This window comes from Cervus canadensis, chromosome 9 (assembly GCF_019320065.1).
Source record: "Cervus canadensis isolate Bull #8, Minnesota chromosome 9, ASM1932006v1, whole genome shotgun sequence".
In the NCBI taxonomy this organism is placed as follows: domain Eukaryota; kingdom Metazoa; phylum Chordata; class Mammalia; order Artiodactyla; family Cervidae; genus Cervus; species Cervus canadensis.
In genome coordinates, this window is record NC_057394.1 from 20,564,388 (window position 1) to 20,587,882 (window position 23,495).

At 38.9% G+C, this 23,495-nt stretch overlaps 1 pseudogene; it reads right to left on the bottom strand.

The window, feature by feature from the left end:
• LOC122447245 overlaps positions 1–23,495 on the bottom strand; it is a 108,959-nt pseudogene that overhangs the window by 20,595 nt on the left and 64,869 nt on the right.

Here is a 23,495-nt window from a genome sequence, read left to right on the forward strand (position 1 = left end):
CTAGGTATGCTGCTGCTGCTGCTGCTAAGTCACTTCAGTCGTGTCCAACTCTGTGCGACCCTATAGACGGCAGCCCACCAGGCTCCCCCGTCCCTGGGATTCTCCAGGCAAGAACACTGGAGTGGGTTGCCATTTCCTTCTCCAATGCATGAAAAGGAAAAGTGAAAGTGAAGTGTCTCAGTCATGTCCGACTCCTAGCGACCCCATGGACTGCAGCCCACCAGGCTCCTCCATCCATGGGATTTTCCAGGCAAGAGTACTGGAGTGGGGTGCCATTGCCTTCTCTGATGTGCCTATGTATACTAGTACAATAATTTATTCTTTATTGATGATGATAATAATTAGAAAATTGATTTTATGGTTATTTTCTAATACTTTGTCAGATGGATGATGGAGATATATTCTCTGATGAATGAGAAAAGACAAAGAATCTAGTGTGAAAGTCTCTGGTTGCATTTATTTTTTTTTTGGTTTATTTTTGTGCACAAATCAATTAAGAAATTATTGGGGACTGATAATGAGAACAACTCTTAAAGATCTGAATCAATGAGTGAGTTTTTGTGCTTCTGTATTTACTTTGGACCTTTGCCAAAAATGGTAAGACTGAAGCCATATGTTCTCTGTTGTCCAGTGTCCACGTGTCTGTGTGCCTCCAACAGAGAAAGGCCCTGACCTCTCTATATGACTATGCAATACTTCCCAATTTCTGCATGGTTTTTAGAAATTAGGCTGTGATGTCTCAAACTAAAAGAGCTTTCTTTGGTTGGTTGTCTAGGTGATGTGCTGGGCTTGTGGAATCAGGCCTGTGCCTCTGCGTGCCCTTTAGGAGGCTATTTTACAAATCTTTAAGTGGTTGAAAACTGATAGTAATACAAATTGTTCTTGTTCATTGAAATGTAAATGTGTTTTCCCACTAACGATACAATTGATATTTGCCCAACAGAAAGTTATATGAGCTGTGTTGTGCTAAGTTGGTTCAGTCATGTCTGACTCTGCAATCCCACGGACTGTAGCCCGCCAGGCTCCTCTGTCCATGGGATTCTTCAGGCAAGAAGACTGAGTGGGTTGCTATGCCCTCCTCCAGGGGATCTTCCTGACCCAGGGACTGAACTTACACCTCATGCATTGGCAGGGGGTTCTTTACCACTAGTGCTGCTTGGGAAGCCCAGAAAGTTATATGCCAAAGGTTATGTTTTATGCCTCTAGCTTTGCTTCTGTGAGCAGTCATTCCAACATTCCTGAATGTCTGAATATCTACCTACATTAACATCTACATCAAATTCTCCTTTTGTTGTTCAAATTATCCTTTTCACTTGCTTTAACATCTTAGAGGCACTCATCAGTTAATGAACTAAATAAAATCCTTGGTATCTGTTCATTTTATATTTGAATAGAGTAATGGTTTCAGATTTTAAAAAATTACCTTCTGTACTTTGTTCATACTTACACACTAAAGAATATATATTTATATTTATAGGTACTAACTATATATTCACAAGAACTAACAAAATGTCCATTTTACAATAGGTGATAAAAGGACTTCCCAGGTAATACTAGTGGTAAAGAATCCACCTGCCAATGCAGGGGACACGAAAGATGCAGTTTCGATCCCTGGGTGGGGAAGATCTCCTGGAGGAGGAAATGGCAACCCACTCCAGTTTTCCTGGGCTTCCTTGATAGCTCAGCTGGTAAAGAATCCGCCTGCAGTGCAGGAGACCCATGTTTGGTTCCTGGGTTGGGAAGATCCCCTGGAGAAGGGAATGACTCCTCACTCCAGTATTCTGGCCTGCAGAATCCATGAACTGTTTAGCCCGTAGGGTCACAAAGAGCCGGACATGACTGATCAACTTTCACTTTCATTCTGCAGTATTCTTGCCAGGAGAATTCCAAGGACAGAGGAGCCTCTTGGGCTAGGAGTCAGACAGGATTGTGTGACTAAGACTACTAATGTTCTGTGCTGTGCCTAGTCCCTCAGTCGTGTCCAACTCTTTGCAACCCCTTAGACTGCAGCCCACCAGGCTCCTCTATCCATGGGGATTCTCCAGGCAAGAATACTGGAGTGGTTTGCCATGCCCTCCACAACACTACCACTACTAGGTACTAAAAAATGTAGTTTTTATCATCACAAAAAAACAACAAGGCCTGCTAAGCAATTTGGTAAAGAAAGGCACATGAGATAAGAGGATGACTTATCCTCTTATAAAATTTTATAACAACTATTACATTTTGTTCATCAGTGACTCTAAGTAGTAGGAATTGGTATTTATCAATTTTCTTAATCAGAATTTATGCAAAATGATCAATTGAAATGCTGCTGCTGCTGCTGCTAAGTCGCGCCAGTCGTGTCTGACTCTGTGCGACCCCGTGGACTGTAGCCCACCAGGCTCCTCCGTCCATGGGATTCTCCAGGCAAGAGTACTGGAGCGGGTTGCCATTGCCTTCTCCAACTGAAATTCTATATACCTGAAAACATTTCCACTGCTGTCCCACAAACCAATTTCATTATGGAGGATTTGAAAAGGTAATATCTTTCTATGATAAAAATTATAATACTAAATAAACATAATTCTCTAAGTAAAATGCAAATTTTCTTATCTGTGAAATCTGACTTTACTTAGTCCCTCAATTTTAATTAGTTATATTTTTAAATTCTGAAAAATAATAATTGAAATTACAAATTTGCTTTTGACCTTATGTCTTGAATTAATTTGAATTTAAATCTTCATTTTTAACCTTCTAAAGTCACTTTGCTAACAAATATTTTGCACTGATTTTTTTTTTCTTAGAAATGTATGGAGAACTAAAATTCTAAAGTTCTGATGAAATTGTATTTCTAGGTACTTGCTATTTTTCTTAAACTTTACCTTTTATTGCAGGTAGAGGTTACCTTATCAAAGTGATTAGAATTTTTTTTTTAATTTTTATTTTTATGCTCTTGTAATTGACTGATTCCAGTGTTCTTTGCATATTCAAGCATACAAACAAGCTGCTTTCTGAGAGAAGTAAACAAACTAATTTTAAAAATTAAATCTTTATCTCTAATTAAAAAAAACCTGAAAGATTATAGAAAATAAACACAAAATGGGAAAACCTCATATGTATGATGCAACAATTCTATGGTATATATAACTCATGCAATTAATGTATGATTAACTATATATTCTTATAGATGATGAGATATTTTATGTATTAAACATTTTATTTGAACATCCTGTTATTTTCACATGGAATAATTCTTGGAGAAGTCCTAGAACATTTTCATTGTGTTAAATGTTTCCTATGAGTTTGGGGAAAATTAGGAACAAAAATTTCCCTGGTAACAAATTCTTTCAGTTAAGAGAAAGAAGACTGAGAAAACTGCTTATCTACATAAAGTTTCATTTATTCCTTCGTGTTAAAAGTCTATTATGAAAAAAACATTAAATTCAACTTATAATGATAAAGTTTTATCTAAGAACATCTAAGCAAATCAATATTTTAAATGATTAAGCATAAGCCAGCTCTAGCAATTTTAACCATGATAATTGAACTTTCTAAATATTTATAGATACTAAGAAGAAAACCATCCCAGCTGCAGATTTCTTGGAGAAAAAAGTCCATATATCTTAAAAGTGTAAAGAAAGTCAGGGAGGTCATTAATCAGATCAAAGATTTTAAAATCACCTCTTTTTGGGACTTTTGACAAATTTTTCTCATTCAACAGAATATTAATTTTAAAATGAGGTGGTAATTCATTGTAATAATAAAACAAAGAGAGAGTAAGCTGTACTCTTTTTGTGGGGATAAACAAAATGATCAGAATTACAAAAATCAGAATGGTGTTACAGAATCTCATTTCTAGTAGATGTCAATTTCTGAAAAAATAAAATAGACATGGAAACTTAAAGGGATTTACTATTTAAATGAAATGATAAAATGTTTTTATGGATTTATAGCTCTATACATAATAAAATTCCCTCTGTTTTTGTTATCACCTTTTTAAGTAATAAGAACAAACCTTAAATATTTACCCATGCAGTTCTCAGTTCCAGCGCCCTTTATTCTTGCTGTAGAGCCATTTGGTATGATTTCCTCTCTCTGTGCAGCCCTCCTCTCTCAGTATCTTCCTTGTAAATTTTAATAGCCTTGGCCTTCTGATGGTCTCTTCTCTCCTATCAGGGACCCCACCCACACACTTCTGCTTAGGTTGCCCCTCCTGGCAAGGCAGCCTGGGTGGTGGTGGTTTAGTCACTAAGTCGTGTCCGACTCTTGTGACCCCATGGACTGTAGCCCACCAGGCTCCTCTGTCCTTGGGATTTCCCAGGCAAGAATACTGGAGTGGATAGCAATTCCCCTCTCCAGGGGATCTTCCCGACCCAGGGATTGAACCCAAGTCTCCTGCATTGGCAGGTGGATTCTTTGCCAACAGAGCACCAGGGAAGCCCTTTCCTAAGGCAGGAAACTGGGGCAGTTACATGCCTCACCACTTTCTTTTATAAACAATATTTATTTAGTTGGCTGGGTCAGGTCTTAGTTGCACCACGAGGGATCTTCCCTGTGTCATGCGGATGTGGCACGCTGACTCTCCAGCTGTGGCACACGGGCTCCAGAATGTTCCGGCTCAGTAGTTGCAGTGTGTAGGATTGGTTGCCCTGGGGCATGTGGGATTTTAGTTCCCTAACCAGGGATGGGATCCCTGTCCCCTGAATTGCAAGAAAAAAATCTGACTACTGGGGAAGTCCCAAGATTCACCTCTATTATTTCTTGGAGATCACTCTCCTTTGTAACCTGATGTCAAATGCCTTGAAAATCATTATTTCATATATTGGTATCTGCTTTTATTTGTTTGTTTCAGTTATGTCAAGGGAAGGGTAAATTTAGGCCCTGTTGCTCTATCTTGGTAGGAAGAAGGATAAATCCTGGTCAGAAACTTTTTTTCCTTTTTTTAAATTTATTTTTAATTGAAAGATAATGGCTTTACAATGTTATGTTGGTTTCTACTGAACAACAACGTGAATCAGCTGGTCAGCAACTTTTAAAAATTCCCTTTTATTGTTTTTGAATCTACTGTGAATCTAGGACATTTTACATATCCTACCACTTGATAAATAACAGGGTTGAGCAAAAATAGGGGAAAATTATTTATTAGATTTTTACTTGTGAACTCTACCGTGCCATGTATCTCAGTTGGATTCTGTGATAGCAGGCACTGTGATAAAGATCCAGGTGAAAATGATTTATTAGAATACGTTCCCAGCCAAACCTGGTGGTAATATTGGAGAAGTACAGAGAAGGAGGGGAGCCTGCATTGTGACAAGCGAAGTATTCAAAAAGTAAGTTGGGCTCAGTCCTGAAGGAGAATCATGGCGAAAACATAGTTCATACTTCAGATGTAAGGGATGGAGTGATGGAGTATTGTTTAGTCCCCTCACCTGCCCACCATTGACAAAGGGTTGCCCAGGTGGGAAGTATGTTCTTAATATCTTTGGGTATGCCTGATTCATAGGCAAAGTTTGATCTAACAGCCTGCAGGTAAAAGAGGCACTGCATGTTGGCTTTAATAGCAAACTGGTAACTGGTGTGCGCAAAAATAATGAAAGTATCTGAGCGATGTGAGCAGAACAGTAACAGCATCCACTGCCCACTCAAACTTTAATGTGCAGCAGAGTCACTTAGGGGCTGCCCAGGTTGTGCTACCGGTAAAGAACCCACCTGCCAATGCAGGAGACATAAGAGACACAGGTTCAATCCCTGGGTTGGGAAGAGCCCCTGGAGGAGGGCATGGCAACCCATTCCAGTATTCTTGCCTAGAGAATTCCATGGACAAAGGAGCCTGGTGGGCTACAGTCCATAGGGTCACAATGAGTTGCACACAACTTAAGCGAATCAAGCAAGCAAGCAAGCAAGAATCACTTAGAGGTTTTATTTAAATGAAGATGCTAATTTAGTAGGTCTAGCAGGACTCCTAGGTGATGCTGTAGCTACTGATCCATCAACATATCACTCAACTCCTGACTGATCTTAAAGGAGTTGGGGGATGGTTTGTGTCTTCTCACTTTTCCTTGCCCTTACTTCACCCTATTAGAACACTTTGGAGCTAGACAGTATCCTTCATGTCAGGTTGCTATAACACTGCTGTTATACCAACAATAAAAAGGAAGAAAAAGATCAGAGACTATAAAGTTTTTCACAAAGACCCATAGTATAAAATATACATTCTGATTCAGTACATGCATGAGTTTATTTAACATGTATGACCTGAACAAATGTGTCATGAACTCTAATTGCAGATGCATTTTGTGTCTTTCTAATCTATTATTCTTTTCACTCTATTTCATCAACAAAATGTCATTTCCTGGTACACTACGAAGTCTCAACCCACAATTTAAAACCAACATGATCCTGATGACTGTGGATACAGAACTAAGGTTCTTACAGGTCATATTTGTTGTTTCATTTATGAAAAATTGAATTCACTGATTTATGATCTATTTGAGACACGTGAGGGCTTTGAGGAAGATTAGGATTTTGGAGAGCCTTCAAGCCTATGTTTATCAAATATTAACTCCGTGTTCATTTGGGGCAGAAGCTGAGTGCTACCTGAAAGGAAGATGGAGGAGGGAGTGAATCGTGTTCTAGCAGGTTTGCGGCACTTAGCATAAGGAAAGTGCTGTAGAACTGGACTGACATTCCTTAGATTGCAAACTAGATACCACCTAGCAACACCCACAGATGCAAGGAGTGGTCCCATTTCCTTAGCCCAAATGGCTTATCTAAGTGTTTCTTCCAAATAGTCTCTTTGAGAGAAGTTCTGGTAAAATCATTTTTCCCCATCTTGTCCCAGTCCAGCTGACATTTTTGTGGTGTTTACAATCCGATTGTTGACACCCTGTGAAGCTGGCCCACACTTTAAGTTCCAAATTCATTCACATAACATGAACGTATTAGGCACATACTAAACACATGCCAACCCACTCCAGTGTTCTGGCCTGGAGAATCCCAGGGGCGGGGGAGCCTGGTGGGCTGATGTCTAAGGGGTCACACAGAGTTGGACACGACTGAAGTGACTTAGCTTAGCTAAGCACATGCCACACATTGGACACAGTGATTCTCAAGACACATCTATTCCTTCACTTAATGCTTGGTGCCTAGTAAGGATTTTACATAAAACATGAGAAAAATGATGTTAGGGTTAATACAATGTCATGGGAGCATAAAACAGAAGTATTTGAGTATTTTTCTGTAAAGGGCTGGGTAGTAAATATTTAACATTTTGAAGGTCATTATGGTCCACATCTCAACTGCTCAACTATGTAAAAGCAGCCACATACAACATATCAACAATGAATGTGCCTGTGTTCAAATAAAGCCATATTTACAAACACAGGCAATGGGCCAGATTTCATCTTTGGACCATAATTTGTGCAACCCTGATCTAAAGGTGTCTACGGAGAATCAGCAGAGACTTCCTAGAACTCAGAGTTAAAACTGACTCCCAAACATGCATATGAGTGATCCAATAATGAGAAAGGAGACCCAGAAGAAATGGGCCTAGAAGTGAAGGAGAGATCATGTTGAAAGACCAGAAAGATGCTCAATGTGGATGTAGCTTAGTTTTTTTTTTTTTTTTTAATTAAGATTCTTTTTTTAGATCAGTTTTAAGTTCACAGACAAAATGGAAGGTAGAGAAATTTCCCATATATTCCCCTGCCCCCACACAGGAATTGACATTTGACAACTGAAGAATCTACACTGACACACCATAGTCACCCAAAGGCCATGGTTTACCCTATGCTTCACTCATAATTTTGTATATTCTATGGGTTTGGACAAGTATTTAATGACATGTATCCATCATTATGGTTTCATATAGAGTATTTTTACTGCACTAAAATCTTCTATGCTCTGCCTATTCCTTTTTTTCCCCATCACAGTCCCCAGCAACTGCTGATATTTTCACTATCTCCATAGTCTTGCCTTTATCAGAATGTCATATAGTTGTAATCATACAATGTATAGCCTTTTTATATTGACCTCTTTCCCTTAGTAATATACATTGAAATTTCCTCTATGTCTTTTTGTGGCTTGATAGGTCATTACTATTTAGCACTGAATACTATTTAGCATTACTATTTAGCTCATTGTCTGGTTGTGCCACAGCTTATTTATCACTTACCTACTGAAGGACAGCTTGGTTGTTTTCAGGCTTTGGCAGTTATAAACAAAACTGCTGTGTGCAGGTTTTTGTGTGGATTTCAGTTTTCAATTCCCTTAGGTAAATAGTAAGCAGTAAGATTGCTGGATTATATAGTAAGAGCATGTTTATTTAGCTTTGTTAGAAACTTCTAAATTGTCTTCTGAGTTGACTGTGCTGTTTTCCATTCACCAGTGATGAATGAGAGTTCCCTTTGCTCCATATCCTCACCAGCCTTTGATGTTGTTGGCCTGATTTTGGCTATTGAATTAGGTCTATAGTGGTATCATGTCTTTTAGTTTGCATTTCCTTGATCGCATATGGTATGCAGCATCTTTTCTATGCTTATTTGTGCATTTCCTTTGGTGAGGTATCAGTTAAGATCATTGGCCTATTTTTTTATTGGGTTGTTTGTTTTCTTATTGTTGAGTTTTAACAGTTTTTGTAGATTTTACATAACAGTCCTTTATCAGATGTATTTTTTTGCAACTATTTTTTTGCATTCTGTGGCTTGTCTTATTACTCTGACATTGTCTCTTTTGGAGCAGAAGTTTTTAATTTTAATGAAGTCCAGCTTATCAATTATATTATTATTATTTTTTGGACCATGACTTTAGCATATTATCTAAAAGTCATCACCATACCCAAGGATGTTTAGATTTTTCTTATATTAAATTAAATGAATTAATTATTTGGGGTTCTGCTGGGTCTTCATTGCTGTGCATAGGGTTTCTCTGGTTGTGCTGAGCGAGGGGCTGCTCTTCATTGCAGTGCATGGACACCTCATGGCAGTGGCTTCTCTTGTTGTGGAGCACAGACTCTAGGCATGTGGCCTTCAGTAGCTGCAGCGCATGGCCTTAGGTGTTCCATGGCATATGGAGTCTTCCCCGGGCCAGGAACCCTGCATCGGCTGGCCAATTCTTATCCACTGTACCACCAGGGAAGTCCATTCTCTCCTATTTTGTCTACTAGGGGTTTTATACTTTTGTGTTTTATACTTAGGTCTTTGGGTCATTTTAAGTTAATTTTTGTGAGGAGGGTATAAAGTCTGTGACTAGTTTCTTTTCTTTTCTTTTTTTTTTTGTATGTGGGTATCCACTTGTTCTATCACCATTTGTTGAAAAGACTGTCTTTGCTCCATTGTATTGCCTTTGCTCCTTTGTCAAAGTAGTTGACTATATTTGTGCGGGTTCATTTTCAGGGTCTTCATTCAGGTTCCACTGTTCTATTTGTCTGTGTAGCTTAGAATTTAAGGAATATGTGGAACATTATTTTATTCATCTATCTGTCATCTGAAACCTATTTTCATGTTTAGGGAATTTTCGCACTTTATGAGTCTTGGTAGGAAGCAAAACTCCCTTTCCTAAGTGGACTGAAATAGTAGATGCTTGTATCCTCAGTATTTCTTCTAGCTAAGGCACAGGTATGCGGCCCAATCTCTACCAGCCAGACATATCCATTCCAGACTTCAACTCATCTGCCAGTGATGAAAGAGGGAGGGAGATAAATCAGTCTCTCCCTGTCTTTCTCACTGTGTTATGCACATGTATCTAGCATGGACGTAGTAGTGGTTGCAGTTTTGAGATACTGAGGCTTATGTGGTACCAGAACAGTTCACGATCTGGAGCTTATCAGTGGTGGTGGAAATTTCTACATTAGGCCAATCCTGCAGTGAGATTTTGGGCATTATTCCTCAAAACTGAGCTTCATGCCCAGTTCTCAAACCACCCACAAATCTAGGAGATAGTCTGTGGTTTCAATAAACTCCTTGCCGATGACTTGAGCTAGAGTCAGCTTTTGTTGTTTGTAACTAGGAAATCTGATGTATCAAGGGAACAGAGAGATAAATAGGAACCTGAGGACTCCTCAAACCACATTAACACATTTTGAATTTATTATTAGTGTTGTGAGAAGTCGTTGAAATATATCAAGGAAGAGAATGATATAAACAGATTTGCAATTTAGAAAGATCACCGTGTAAGCTCCCAGGGATTTTTTTTTTTTTTTCCTGACTGCTTACTGATCTCTGCTCTATGCTTAAACTTGTATCTAACACATAGCAGGTAATAAGAAAGTTTTGAATGAATGATGGAAGTTTTCATGAATGAATTGGAGGAAGGGGTTCAAGTTTGAAGGGGTTGTAAATCAAATGACAATGATGACCTGGACTAAGCTAGAGTCCTTGAGGATTTAGTGAAAAATGGATTCAGAAGATTGATATGGAGGAGGCAGAATCTAAATAATGTGCATAGAAATTACATATTAATATTTTAAAATGCAAATATGCTTTAAAATTAAATTAAACTTACAATGGTGTCAATTTCAATAATTAAATATAATATTAATGGAGAAAGAACACAGGAAAGTATGTGTTGCAAAGATTTTCTCCATCCCCCACATTTGTGCACTGCTTCCATAGATAGAACCATGTCAGGGGATGATGCATGGATTGAATATAAGCAACTTCCAACGCCAAGAAAGAGAACAAACCAACAGTGTAAATAACCATTTAGTGCTGAAGAGATAAACATAATATCAAAGGCAGTCGCTTCAGCTGTTTAAGTATCCTATTCTTTCCTGCATTATTTGGGTTACCCAGGCTGTCACTTTTTTAATAAGCCTAACAGTGGATTCAGTTAAGTAGATGAGGAGGATTTAAAAGATAAAACCCAGATTGGCGTTCAACACTCCTTTCTCCTAAGCCCTCGGAGATGATTTAATAAGGAGACAGAATATTAATATTTCTGCATTTTTGTTTGGTTGGATGACCTTGGTAAAAGCAAGTTGGCAAATTTAGAAATTAGTTTAATTGACTCTTATTACCTTCCTGCTTTTTCACTGGAATAATTGACTGGTCATTCAAGTTGATTCACTAATGGAGCAGGTAGATAAGTTAGGCAGGGCAAAAAAATCTCCACTGGAGTTCAATAATTTCCCCCAAAGCCTCCTGGCAAATTGCATATGTTAACATGAAATTTCACTTTACATTCTCAAAACAATACTCAATAATATAGAAAATCAGGTCATTACTAAACGGCTGCTGCTGCTGCTGCTAGGTCGCTACAGTCGTGTCTGACTCTGTGTGACCCCATAGAGGGCAGCCCACCAGGCTCCTCCGTCCCTGGGATTCTCCAGGCAGGAACACTGGAGTGGGTTGCCATTTCCTTCTCCAATGCATGAAAGTGAAAAGTGAAATTGAAGTCGCTCAGTCGTATTGGACTCCTAGCGGCCCCATGACTGCAGCCTACCAGGCTCCTCCATCCGTGGGATATTCCAGGCAAGGGTATTGGAGTGGGGTGCCATTGCCTTCTCCATAGTGAACAGCTAGCATAATGCATTTCTTTTCCATGGAGTAGTCTTGATCCCTGTCTCCTGTACAGTGTTACAAACCTCCATCCATATTTCATCAGGTGCTCTGTCTATCAGATCTAGTCCCTTAAATCTATTTCTCACTTCCACTTTATAATCATAAGGGATTTGATTTAGGTCATACCTAAATGGTCTAGTGGTTTTCCCTACTTTCTTCAATTTAAGTCTGAATTTGGCTATAAGGAGTTCATGATCTGAGCCACAGTCAGCTCCCGGTCTTGTTTTTGCTGACTGTATAGAGCTTCTCCATCTTTGGCTGCAAAGAATATAATCAGTCTGATTTCATTGTTGACCATCTGGTGATGTCCATGTGTAGAGTCTTCTCTTGTGTTGTTGGAAGAGGGTGTTTGCCATGACCAGTGCATTCTCTTGGCAAAACCCTATTAGACTTTGCCCTGCTTCATTCTGTACTCCAAGGCCAAATTTGCCTGTTACTCCAGGTGTTTCTTGACTTCCTGCTTTTGCATTCCAGTCCCCTATAATGAAAAGGACATCTTTTTTGGGTGTTAGCTCTAAAAAGTCTTGTAGGTCTTCATAGAACCATTCAACTTCATCTTCTTCAGTGTTAATGGTTGGGGCATAGACTTGGATTACCATGATATTGAATGGTTGCCTTGGAAACGAACAGAGATCATTCTGTCGTTTTTGAGATTGCATCCAAGTACTGCATTTCAGACTCTTTTGTTGACCATGATGGCTACTCCATTTCTTCTAAGGGATTCCTGCCCACAATAGTAGATATAATGGTCATCTGAGTTATATTCACCCATTCCAGTCCATTTTAGTTCGCTGATTCCTAGAATGTCAATATTCACTCTTGTCATCTGCTTGACCGCTTCCAATTTGCCTTGATTCATGGACATAACATTCCAGGTTCCTATGCAATATTGCTCTTTACAGCATCGGACCTTGCTTCTATCACCAGTTGTATCCACAACTAGGTATTGTTTTTGCTTTGGCTCCACCCCTTCATTCTTTCTGTAGTTATTTCCCACTGATCTCCAGTAGCATATTGGGCACCTACTGACCTGGGGAGTTCCTCTTTCAATATCCTATCATTTTGCCTTTTCATACTGTTCATGTGGTTCTCAAGGCAAGAATACTGAAGTGGTTTGCCATTCCCCATGAAAAAGAAATGCATATAGGGTTATCGTTATCACCTTTCTAAATTCCATATATATGTGTTAGTATGCTGTAATGTTCTTTATCTTTCTGGCTTACTTCACTCTGTATAATGGGCTCCAGCTTCATCCATCTCATTAGGACTGGTTCAAATGAATTCTTTTTAATGGCTGAGTAATATTCCATGGTGTATATGTACCACACCTTCCTTATCCATTCATCTGCTGATGGGCATCTAGGTTGCTTCCATGTCCTGGCTATTATAAACAGTGCTGCGATGAACATTGGGGTGCATGTGTCTCTTTCAGATCTGGTTTCCTCAGTGTGTATGCCCAGAAGTGGGATTGCTGGGTCATATGGCAGTTCTATTTCCAGTTTTTTAAGAAATCTCCACACTGTTTTCCATAGCGGCTGTACTAGTTTGCATTCCCACCAACAGTGTAAGAGGGTTCCCTTTTCTCCACACCCTCTCCAGCATTTATTGCTTGTAGACTTTTGGATAGCAGCCATCCTGACTGGCGTGTAATGGTACCTCATTGTGGTTTTGATTTGCATTTCTCTGATAATGAGTGATGTTGAGCATCTTTTCATGTGTTTGTTAGCCATCTGTATGTCTTCTTTGGAGAAATGTCTGTTTAGTTCTTTGGCCCATTTTTTGATTGGGTCATTTATTTTCTGGAATGTGAGGGTGGGATATTTCAAAAGAACAGCATGTATACTATCTATGGTGAAACAGATCACCAGCCCAGGTGGGATGCATGAGACAAGTGCTCGGCCTGGTGCACTGGGAAGACCCAGAGGAATCGGGTGGAGAGGGAGGTGGGAGGGGGGATCGGGATTGGGAATACATGTAAATCCATGGCTGATTCATATCAATGTATGACAAAACCCACTGGAAAAAAAAAATAAAAAATAAAAAAAAAAAAAGAAAAGAAATGCAAAAAAGCAAAATGGCTGTCTGAGGAGGCCCTACAAACAGCTGAAAAGAAAGAGAAGTGAAAAGCAAAGGAGAAAAGGAAAGATATACCCATTTGAATGCAGAGTTCCAAAGAATAGCAAGGAGAGATAAGAAAGTCTTCCTCAGTGATCAATGCAAAGAAATAGAGGAAAACAACAGAATGGGAAAGACTAAAGATCTCTTCAAGAAAATTAGAGCTACCAGGGAACATTTCATGCAAAGATAGGCTTGATAAAGGACAGAAATGGAATGGACCTAATAGAAGCAGAAGATATTAAGAAGAGGTGGCAAGAATACACAGAAGAACTGTACAAAAAAGATCTTCACGACCCAGATAATCACGATGGTGTGATCACTCACCTAGAGCCAGACATCCTGGAATGTGAAGTCAAGTGGGCCTTAGAAAGCATCACTATGAACAAAGCTAATGGAGTGATGGAATTCCAGTTGAGCTATTTCAAATCCTGAAAGATGATGCTGTGAAAGTGTTGCACTCAATATGCCAGCAAATTTGGAAAACTCAGTAGTGACCACAGGACTGGAAAAGGTCAGTTTACATTCCAATCCCTAAGAAAGGCAATGCCAAAGAATGCTCAAACTACTGCACAATTGCACTCATCTCACATGCTAGTAAAGGAATGCTTAAAATTCTCCAAGCCAGGCTTCAGCAATACGTGAACCGAGAACTTCCAGATGTTCAAGCTGGTTTTAGAAAAGGCAGAGGAACCAGAGATCAAATTGCGAGCATCTGCTGGATCATCGAAAAAGCAAGAGGTTTCCAGAAAAACATCTATTTCTGCTTTATTGACTATGCCAAATCCTTGACTGTGTAGATCACAATAAACTGTGGAAAATTCTGAAGGAGATGGGAATACCAGACCATCTGACCTGCCTCTTGAGAAACCTATATGGAGGTCAGGAAGCAACAGTTAGAACTGGACATGGAACAACAGACTGGTTCCAAATAGGAAGAGGAGTATGTCAAGGCTGTATATTGTCACCCTGCTTATTTAACTTATATACGCAGAGTACATCATGAGAAATGCTGGGCTGGAGGAAGCACAAGCTGGAATCAAGATTGCCAGGAGAAATATCAATAACCTCAGATATGCAGATGACACCACCCTTACGGCAGAAAGTGAAGAGGAACTAAAGAGCCTCTTGATGAAAGTGGAGGAGGAGAGTGAAAAAGTTGGCTTAAAGCTCAAGATTCAGAAAACTAAGATCATGGCATCTGGTCCCATCACTTCATGGCAAATAGATGGGGAAACAGTGGAAACAGTGTCAGACTTTATTTTTTGGGGGGCTCCAAAATCACTGCAGATGGTGATTGCAGCCATGAAATTAAAAGCCGCTTACTCCTTGGAAGGAAAGTTATGACCAACCTAGATAGCATATTAAAAAGCAGAGACATTACTTTGCCAACAAAGGTCCATCTAGTCAAGGCTATGGTTTTTTCAGTGGTCATGTATGGATGTGAGAGTTGGACTGTGAAGAAAGCTGAGCGCTGAAGAATTGATGCTTTTGAACTGTGGTGTTGGAGAAGACTCTTGAGAGTCCCTTGGGCTGCAAGGAGATCCAACCAGTCAATCCTAAAGGAGATTATTCCTGGGTGTTCACTGGAAGGACTGATGCTAAAGCTGAAACTCCAATACTTTGGCCACCTCACGTGGAGAATTGACTCATTGGAAAGGACCCTGATGCTGGGAGGGATTGGGGGCAGGAGGAGAAGGGGACGACAGAGGATGAGATGGCTGGATGGCATCACCGACTCCATGGACATGGGTTTGGGTAGACTCCGGGAGTTGGTGATGGACAGGGAGCCCTGGCGTGCTGCGATTCATGGGGTTGCAAAGAGCCGGACATGACTGAGCGACTGAACTGAACTGAACTGAGCATAATACTTTTTCGGCAATAGTATGCAGCATTGGTATTCTGAAGAAAAACCACCATCCCCTTAGAGATCAACCAAACTGTTTTGATAAAATTAAATCAATAATATTTCAGGCTACAATGGGAAATGCACATTGTCCAGTTTATTATGTCCTGTGGAAACATTTAGTTGTGAAAGAGGCATGGATTCTTAGCCTTTCTGCTAGCCAGTGAATTTGGTCAACTCTTTAACATCTTCATGCTGCAATTTCCATTTTTTGGGGGAAAAAGAAATCAAACAATAAACTAGCTTATATATTCTTACCAGTCAGCAACATCTGGCCTAAAATATGTATTGAGCAGGGAAGACTTTTGGGGTCTAATCTGATGGCTCTAGAAAACTGACTTCAACCTTATCCCAGCCACACAGGCAAGTACACTGAGAATATCTTTAAGGGAAATTCTCGGCCTCACAGTGATGCTAAATTAACACATTTATCAGACTGTTTATGTGGACATCAGCCTATGAGGGAAAGGGACTAGGTAAAGAGACAGTTCTGCTTTGGGGAGGAAATGGAGCCACAGAAGGACAGAGAAGTATGCAGACTCTCTCATGGCCTGATTTCATCAGCCCTGTTTTCAGACTCTGTCAGTTCACCATGATTTATTTAATGAAGGTCAGTGAGAGAACAAACCCAGTGCTTTAACTTGAGAAATAAAGCAGGGAACCTGTGTGTACCACTGTAATAAAACAACAAGCTGAAAAGGAAAATTTTCACACGGCCAATAATTTTGTCAACATGCCACCAACTAATACGTTTTATTTTCACTGAAATGACGGATTGTTTGTGCCTCAGCCACTATAAGTGCAAAACTAGCGTCATTAACATATTTTGTCTCTGCCCTTAGCACAGTGCTTTACAATGAGAAGTGCTGAATAGATATGGCTGAATTAATAAAGAATTTTATCCATGTTCTTCCCATTTTCATGGTCCACAAATTCATGGTCCCTCATCCAAGCTCTGCCCTTGGTGCTGTCTGCAAATCTTGTGCATTTTCTCCATCTCTTTGACTTGTCTATTTCACAATGACTAGTCCAAAGCTGCCCCATTCTCAAGACCTGTGTATACACACCCGCAAGTTCGCTTCAGTCGTGTCCAACTCTTTGTGACTCGATGACTGTAGCCTGCCAGGCTCCTCTGTCCATGGGATTCTCCAGGCAAGAATGCTGGAGTGGGTGGCCATGCCCTCCTCCAGGGGAGCTTCACTCTCAAGACCTGACCCCTCCCATAAATCTCTCATCCATATCATCTCTTTTCAAGTTAGTTTGTCGCTTACTAATTCATCCCTTGACTCCTTTAATTCCTTTCCTCTAGGCTAAGAGGACAGGCGCTCCCTCCATGTTCAAGTCAATCCATCCCCATCTTACACTGACCTACACTGATCCCCTCACACTCTTACCAAATCTAACCCCTTTTCTGAACCATTTCCTTCCTCTTAGCCTGTGAAGAAGTTCTCTCCCACAAAAGAATACATCCCCATTTACCCTGCATGCTCTTTTCAACTCAGTGCATTTTCCATCCCTCCTTTTCCCAAGGCCTACTTCATCCACACTCAGGATACCATCTCCCTGTTTAAAGCTGAAGAGCTCTGATTTTAACTTTCCAAGTCAGACCATTCCCTTGAAATTTTTTATGTCCAACTGTCTCCTTGTCACATCACCCATGATTGTATTTATTCATTCACAGGTATTTGTTGCATATCTACTTTGTGCCAAGAATAGCTTAATAATAGAAATGGATGGTATGCAAAAATGGATAAGGTTCCTACCCTCATGAAGTGTTACAGTTGAAAATCCTGTAATGAAATCATCACAGAAATAAATGATGGATATGACAAGTGCAGTGAAGATGCTAGTATGTCTCACATGGAACATTTCATATCCACTAAGTCTGCCTCTTGTTCAGTATCATTTCTCATTCCATGCTCTCAAAACCCTTCAAGGTTCTCACTAAGATGCATGGTGTTGATCTTGATCTCCCCCTTAATCCTGACATCAACCCATCTTCAAATTCTGCCTCTAAAAAAAAAAAAAAACCTATAATATAATATTTGCTAACCTTACCTCAACATCAGTTTTACATGTCAGCTCCTCTGTCTTGCCTGTACCTCCTTGACATTAGTGCAGTTGGTTGCCCTGTCTTCAATCTTTTTATTCTGAGACCCATCCCCACCTATTACTAGAGGGACTCACATAAACCACAACTCTGACAGTGCCATTCATTTGCTGCTTTGCTCAGGTTAATTACTACTGGCTGCTGTAACAAACAGCACCAATATCTTAGAAGCTTAAAACAATAAGTATTTCTTGGTCATGTTAGATTCAGACCCAGGTCTGATGGCTCTCCTTGATTGCTCTTTTCCAAGGGATGTCTCAGTGATTCTGTTTGTTCCAGTATGTCATGCTGACATTCAAAACTGTATCTTTGAGGTCCTATAGAAGTGAAAGAGAATAAGCTGAGGGCCTCAGGATAATTTTTAGGGATAGGTGTGGGCAACGTTTCTATTTTTGTTACACCAGCTGGCCAGAAGGTCAGTATAGTCCCAACCAAACTGTGAGAAAGACTGAGAAGTTTAGTCATCTTGGGCACCAAAGGAAAACAAAAAGCAGAGGAGTGCAAGCATCTAGCTAATCTCTGCCTGACTTGCTTTCAAGAAGTCTTTAACTTCTTACTGTCTAGAAAGTTCTGGTCCCTGAATATTGTTTATAAGACTCATGTGCCAACATCTCTTTGTCTCTCATCTTTCTCTGTTTTATATACCTCTTCTCACTCTAGACCACTACTCCTCTTTTCTTTCTCTCCCTTTAAAAAAAAATTCAGTATCTGTATTTTCTTAGCTGGATACATTTTTCTAGTGGATAGTGTGTGTTGAAAGAATTGTGTGTCACAAATTGTGTGTCTTAAGTATCAGAATCAACTACGTTTTGAAACTATGTTTACAGAATTCCTTGTTTAAGGAAGGCTTTATATGAGTGACTGACTCAATGAAGCATTTTCTAGGTGAAAACTTAAGTCTCAATACCTCAGCCACACCTCACAGTTCAGAAATGATGCCGAGAGAGAAAATTTACAGATGTCAAAACATGTTCTCTGTCTTAAAGGGCTGTTTTTTCAAAGGTGTCAGGATGAGAACTATTTTTCTAAATACCTAGTGGCCTATTTCCTTAGGCATTTTCACCAGAGTAAATACATGACCGTTGCCAGTGTTGAATTCAGAGTCTGGAGAGGATCTAGTCACCAGGGCCCGGCATCTAAGTGGCCAGAATAGAATTAACTGTGACCTAAGCTTTATGCTTGGAGATTGTGATTAAAGCCAGTTTTCACCTTCAAAATTATTTTTTTCCAAGAACCATCTGATTATCACCATTTCTCCATCATATTGTCTGTGTTGAGAGTTGAATGCCTTCTAGCCTCTTGACAATTACTTAGAATATACTAATAATATCTACCTCATAGGACTGTTGTAAGGGAAAATATGATACAACAGTAGAGCTTTAAATTGTTGGCTTTTATTATTATTAACATTACCTTGGAAAATCCATGGAAACTTATATAAACACTCAATACATAATAGATCATCAATAGCTCTCTTCATAATATTTATTTATGGGTTTGAACGTAGCCAAAGGAAATGGCAACCCACTCCAGTATTCTTGCCTGGGAAATGCCATGGACAGAGGAGCCTGGAGGGCTACAGTCCCTGGGGTCACAAAGAGTCGTTCTGTGATTATCTATGAGAGGGGTTTCTGTTAGTGTCTTTGAGGGATATTATCTATGAGAAAATTATAGATATTTATCTATGAGATATATTTAATACCTGGCGGGCTGCAGTCCATGGAGTTGCAAAGAGTCAGACACAGCCCGCAGATGACTAGAAAATGAAACGACTCAGAGCCACACAGCCTCTCAAACCAGAAGAGAACGAGTCGTCCTGTGTCAGAGTATCCCGCCTCGTGCGGTGACTGTAAATTCCCACAGAGATACGGTGAAGATACTGGGAAATCTTTGTATCCAGACAGCTCACTTCTGCTAGTTTCACTACAGGGAGCCTATGCTCCTCTTTAGAAACCGGAGCTTGGCTTTTTACTTAAATAGCCTTGTTAACTCTGAAACCTTTTTATTTTTTCCCCCTTTGGCTGCGCTGCACAGCTTGAGGGATTATAGTTCCAGAACCAGGGGATGAACCACTAGGAGGGTATGTGAAGCTAATAAAGATTGTGGCAGATGGGAAAGAAGTATGTATAGTTGTGTTAGTAGCCCTTGTGAAGAAAGGGGAAACATTAGCTTTAAGGACGACTAGTTAAAAAATAAAAATAAAAAAGGATGACTGGTGTGGGTATGTGAACCCAAGTGTTATATAAAGAATATGTGTGCATGCTCAGTCGTGTCCAACTGTTTACAACCCCATGGACTGTAGCCTACCAGGCTTCTCTGAACTTGGAATTCTCCAGGCAAGAATACTGGAGTGGGTTGCCATTTCCTCTAAGGGATCTTTCTGACCAAGGGTTCGAACCCACCTCTCCTGCATTGCAGGAAGAATCTTTAACACTGAGCTATCTGGGAAGCCCACATAAAGAATATACCAGTTCACGTTTCTCAGAGAGGGGTCATCTGGGTATCTTGACAGATTCTCCCACTAAGAATGACTAAAAATGCCTAGTGAAAATATAAAGAAGTGTCATTTTAAATTAGTTAATGAGCCAGCAGATGAGTAAAAACTATTCAGAGGTCCTAAACTGAATGAATGTGGGAAGACAGGAAAAGAAAACTCATGTTGGCTTTTGTCTTAAAGGTATTTGCTGACCCAGACACCTTGAACTTTGGACTTCTTTCCTTCCCCAAATAAGATAAGCCAGATACACAGCCCAGAGTCAGCCCAAGGTAAGTGAGTACTTTGTAGGACAGACAACCACAAATAAAGCTGGGACCACAAAGAACTGTACAATTGTGGTAAGGGTCAAGCAGAAATATCACCCCTGAGCTTGAAAACATCAAATCCTGAAATAAGGCATAGAATATAAAATAAGTATTTCAATGTGTTTAACATAAAGGATATATGGATATTCACTGTAATATTCTTACAGCCTTCCTGATGTTTGAAAATTTTCAAACAAAAAGGAAAAAAACCCTAAGGACTAGAAGTAAACTTCTTTAATACAACAAAGGATAAGTATAAAAATGTACAGCAAATATCTTACTTAATAGTGACATGTTAAAAGCATCTGCCCAAGGCACGGCTGTCCAATATCAACACTTCCATCTTAAAATGTGTGGAAGTCCTACCAGTAAGCCACAAAGAAGAATAAAGGGTGTAGGACAGAGAAAAAGAAATAAAACTTTCTATTTAGATTCTATGATTACCTACAAAAATTACTCAAATACATTAAAAATAATAGTGAGTTTAATAAATCTGCTAGATATGAAACCAACGTATAAAAATAAGTAGAATTCCTGCAGTCTTGCAATTGTTTAGAAAATATTTGTTTAAATAAAGTTACCAATTATAAGAATGAAAGATGAGCGCCGAAGAACTGATGCTTTTGAACTGTGGTGTTGGAAAAGACTCTTGAGAGTCCCTTGGACACCAAGGAGATCCAACCAGTCAATCCTAAAGGAAATCAGTCCTGAATATTTATTAGAAGGACTGATGCTGAAGCTGAAACTCCAATACTTTGGCCACCTTATGCAAAGAACTGACTCACTGGAGAAGACCCTGATGCTGGGAAATATTGAAGGCAGGAGGAGAAGGGGATGACAGAGGATGAGATGGTTGGATGGCATCACCTACTCGATGGACATGAGTTTGAGCAAGCTCTGGGGTTTAGTGATGGACAGGGAAGCCTGGCGTGCTGCAGTCAACGGGTTGACAAAATGTCGGACAAAACTGAGCGACTGAACTGAACCAATTATAATAGCATCAATAACATAGAGTGGTTAGAAATATATCTAACCAAATTTGAGCAAGAGACATTTTTAGAGAAATTTGTAAAACTTAGTGGAGATAGTTAAAGAAAAGACATAATATTTTGGGTTTGGACTATGAACGTTACAAAGATGTTGATTTTTCCCAAAATTCATCTACAAATTCACTTAGATTATTGGTTTGAAACCAATAAAAACCTCAATAGACTTGTTCTGTGGAAATTGAAAATATGATTCCAAAATTAACATAGAAGGATATAAGGACAAGTATACTCACTCTGAAAAAAGAACAAAGTAGAGGGCTTGCCTGTGCAGATATCAAGAATGGTCACATAGTTGTAGTAATAAATTCAGTGTCTTGCAAAGGAATAGATTAATTAACTAGTGGAATTGTTAGTTTCAGAAACAGATTTACTCAGATAGTAAAATTTCTTGTATGATTGAGCTGGTATTATAGAATGGGTATAAAAGATGGGCTTTTTCATAAATGATTTATGAAACAAATGATCATATAAAAGGGAAAAAATAAAATTAGAAAAAATAAAATACTTCACACCATAAGCCAAAATTATAAATCTCTATGAAAACAATATATTTATAAACTTTGGGTTAAATCTAAGAGTTTGTGAGTGTTTACAGGATATTCTTTATAAACCTTCAGGTTATAAATATATTGAGTATAAGGAATTTTTTTTAAACAAGTCAAAACAAAAGCATGAACAATAAAAAAGTGGGTTTTTAAAAGTGTATTTAAATCGAAAACTTCTGTTCATTGAGGGATATAAGGTATTTGGTAAAGAAAAGTCACAATAGGGCAAATATGTGTATAATTTGTGTAAATAATAAAATATCAGTATCCAGAACAGATATAAAAACCTCCTACAAGTTAAAAAGAGAAGAAAACTTTAAGAGTATTGAGTAAAAGGCTTAAACAATTCTTCACCTAAGAGAAAACCCAAGTGGTCAATAACATATGAACAATTTGTTTAATATTATTAGTAGCTAGAGAAATGCAAATGAAAAGCCATGATAAAATACCAACATATTTACAACAGCAGAAAAATTAAAAACATTGACTAATATTAAGCCTTGATGAGAATATGGAGCAAGTGCAAACATGCACAGGTGGTAGAATGGTAAATGGGCAAGATCATTTTGGAAAACAGTTTGACACTGTCTAATTCATTTGAGATGCACATATTTAGTGACTGAGCAATTTCATTCCTGTCTCAGAGAAGCTCTTGTCCAGGATACATACACAAGTGTTTACTCTGGTGCTGTTTGAGATAGCAAAACGCTGGAAATAAACCAAATATCCATTCACATGAGAACAGATAAATAAATTGTGACATATTCATCTGATGAAATACTAGATCATTGAAAACGAATGAATTACAACTGGAAGCAAAAACTTAATTGATTCTCAGGTACATAATGCTGCAGAAAAATGCACTAAGTATGTTTATGCTTGTATGAAGTTTTGAACCATGCACAGTTAAATAATGTATAGTCTAGGGTCACACACTCTGTAGTGAAGTAAACATGTGAAGGAGAATAATTCTATAACAACATTGCATTCCAAATAATGGTTACCCTTGAGGGATGTGGTGATTAAACTCTCTACTTTGGAAAACACAGGGCTTCAAAGGTGATGGTAAATTTTGTTAATTAAATTGTACATGGGTACCCAGATATTTGTGTTGATTATTTGTCTTATGCATATTTAATAAAAAAGATTTTGTATCTGTTCAATATTTAAAAGAATTAAACTACTGAGTTCAGTTAGAGGTATTTTGATACATCTACTTGCTTTCTGAGGATTATTTTAAAAATTATTCACAGTCCTTTCAAAACTAGGTAGTAAAAAATTTAAAAAGCCAATGGGAGAATGGATAAATGTATATACATGGCTGAGACCTTTCGCTGTTCAACTGAAACTACCACAACATTGTTAACTGACCCTAATACAAAATGTTTTTGGTCTTAAAAAACTTTTTAAATGTAGAAAAAGTCAATG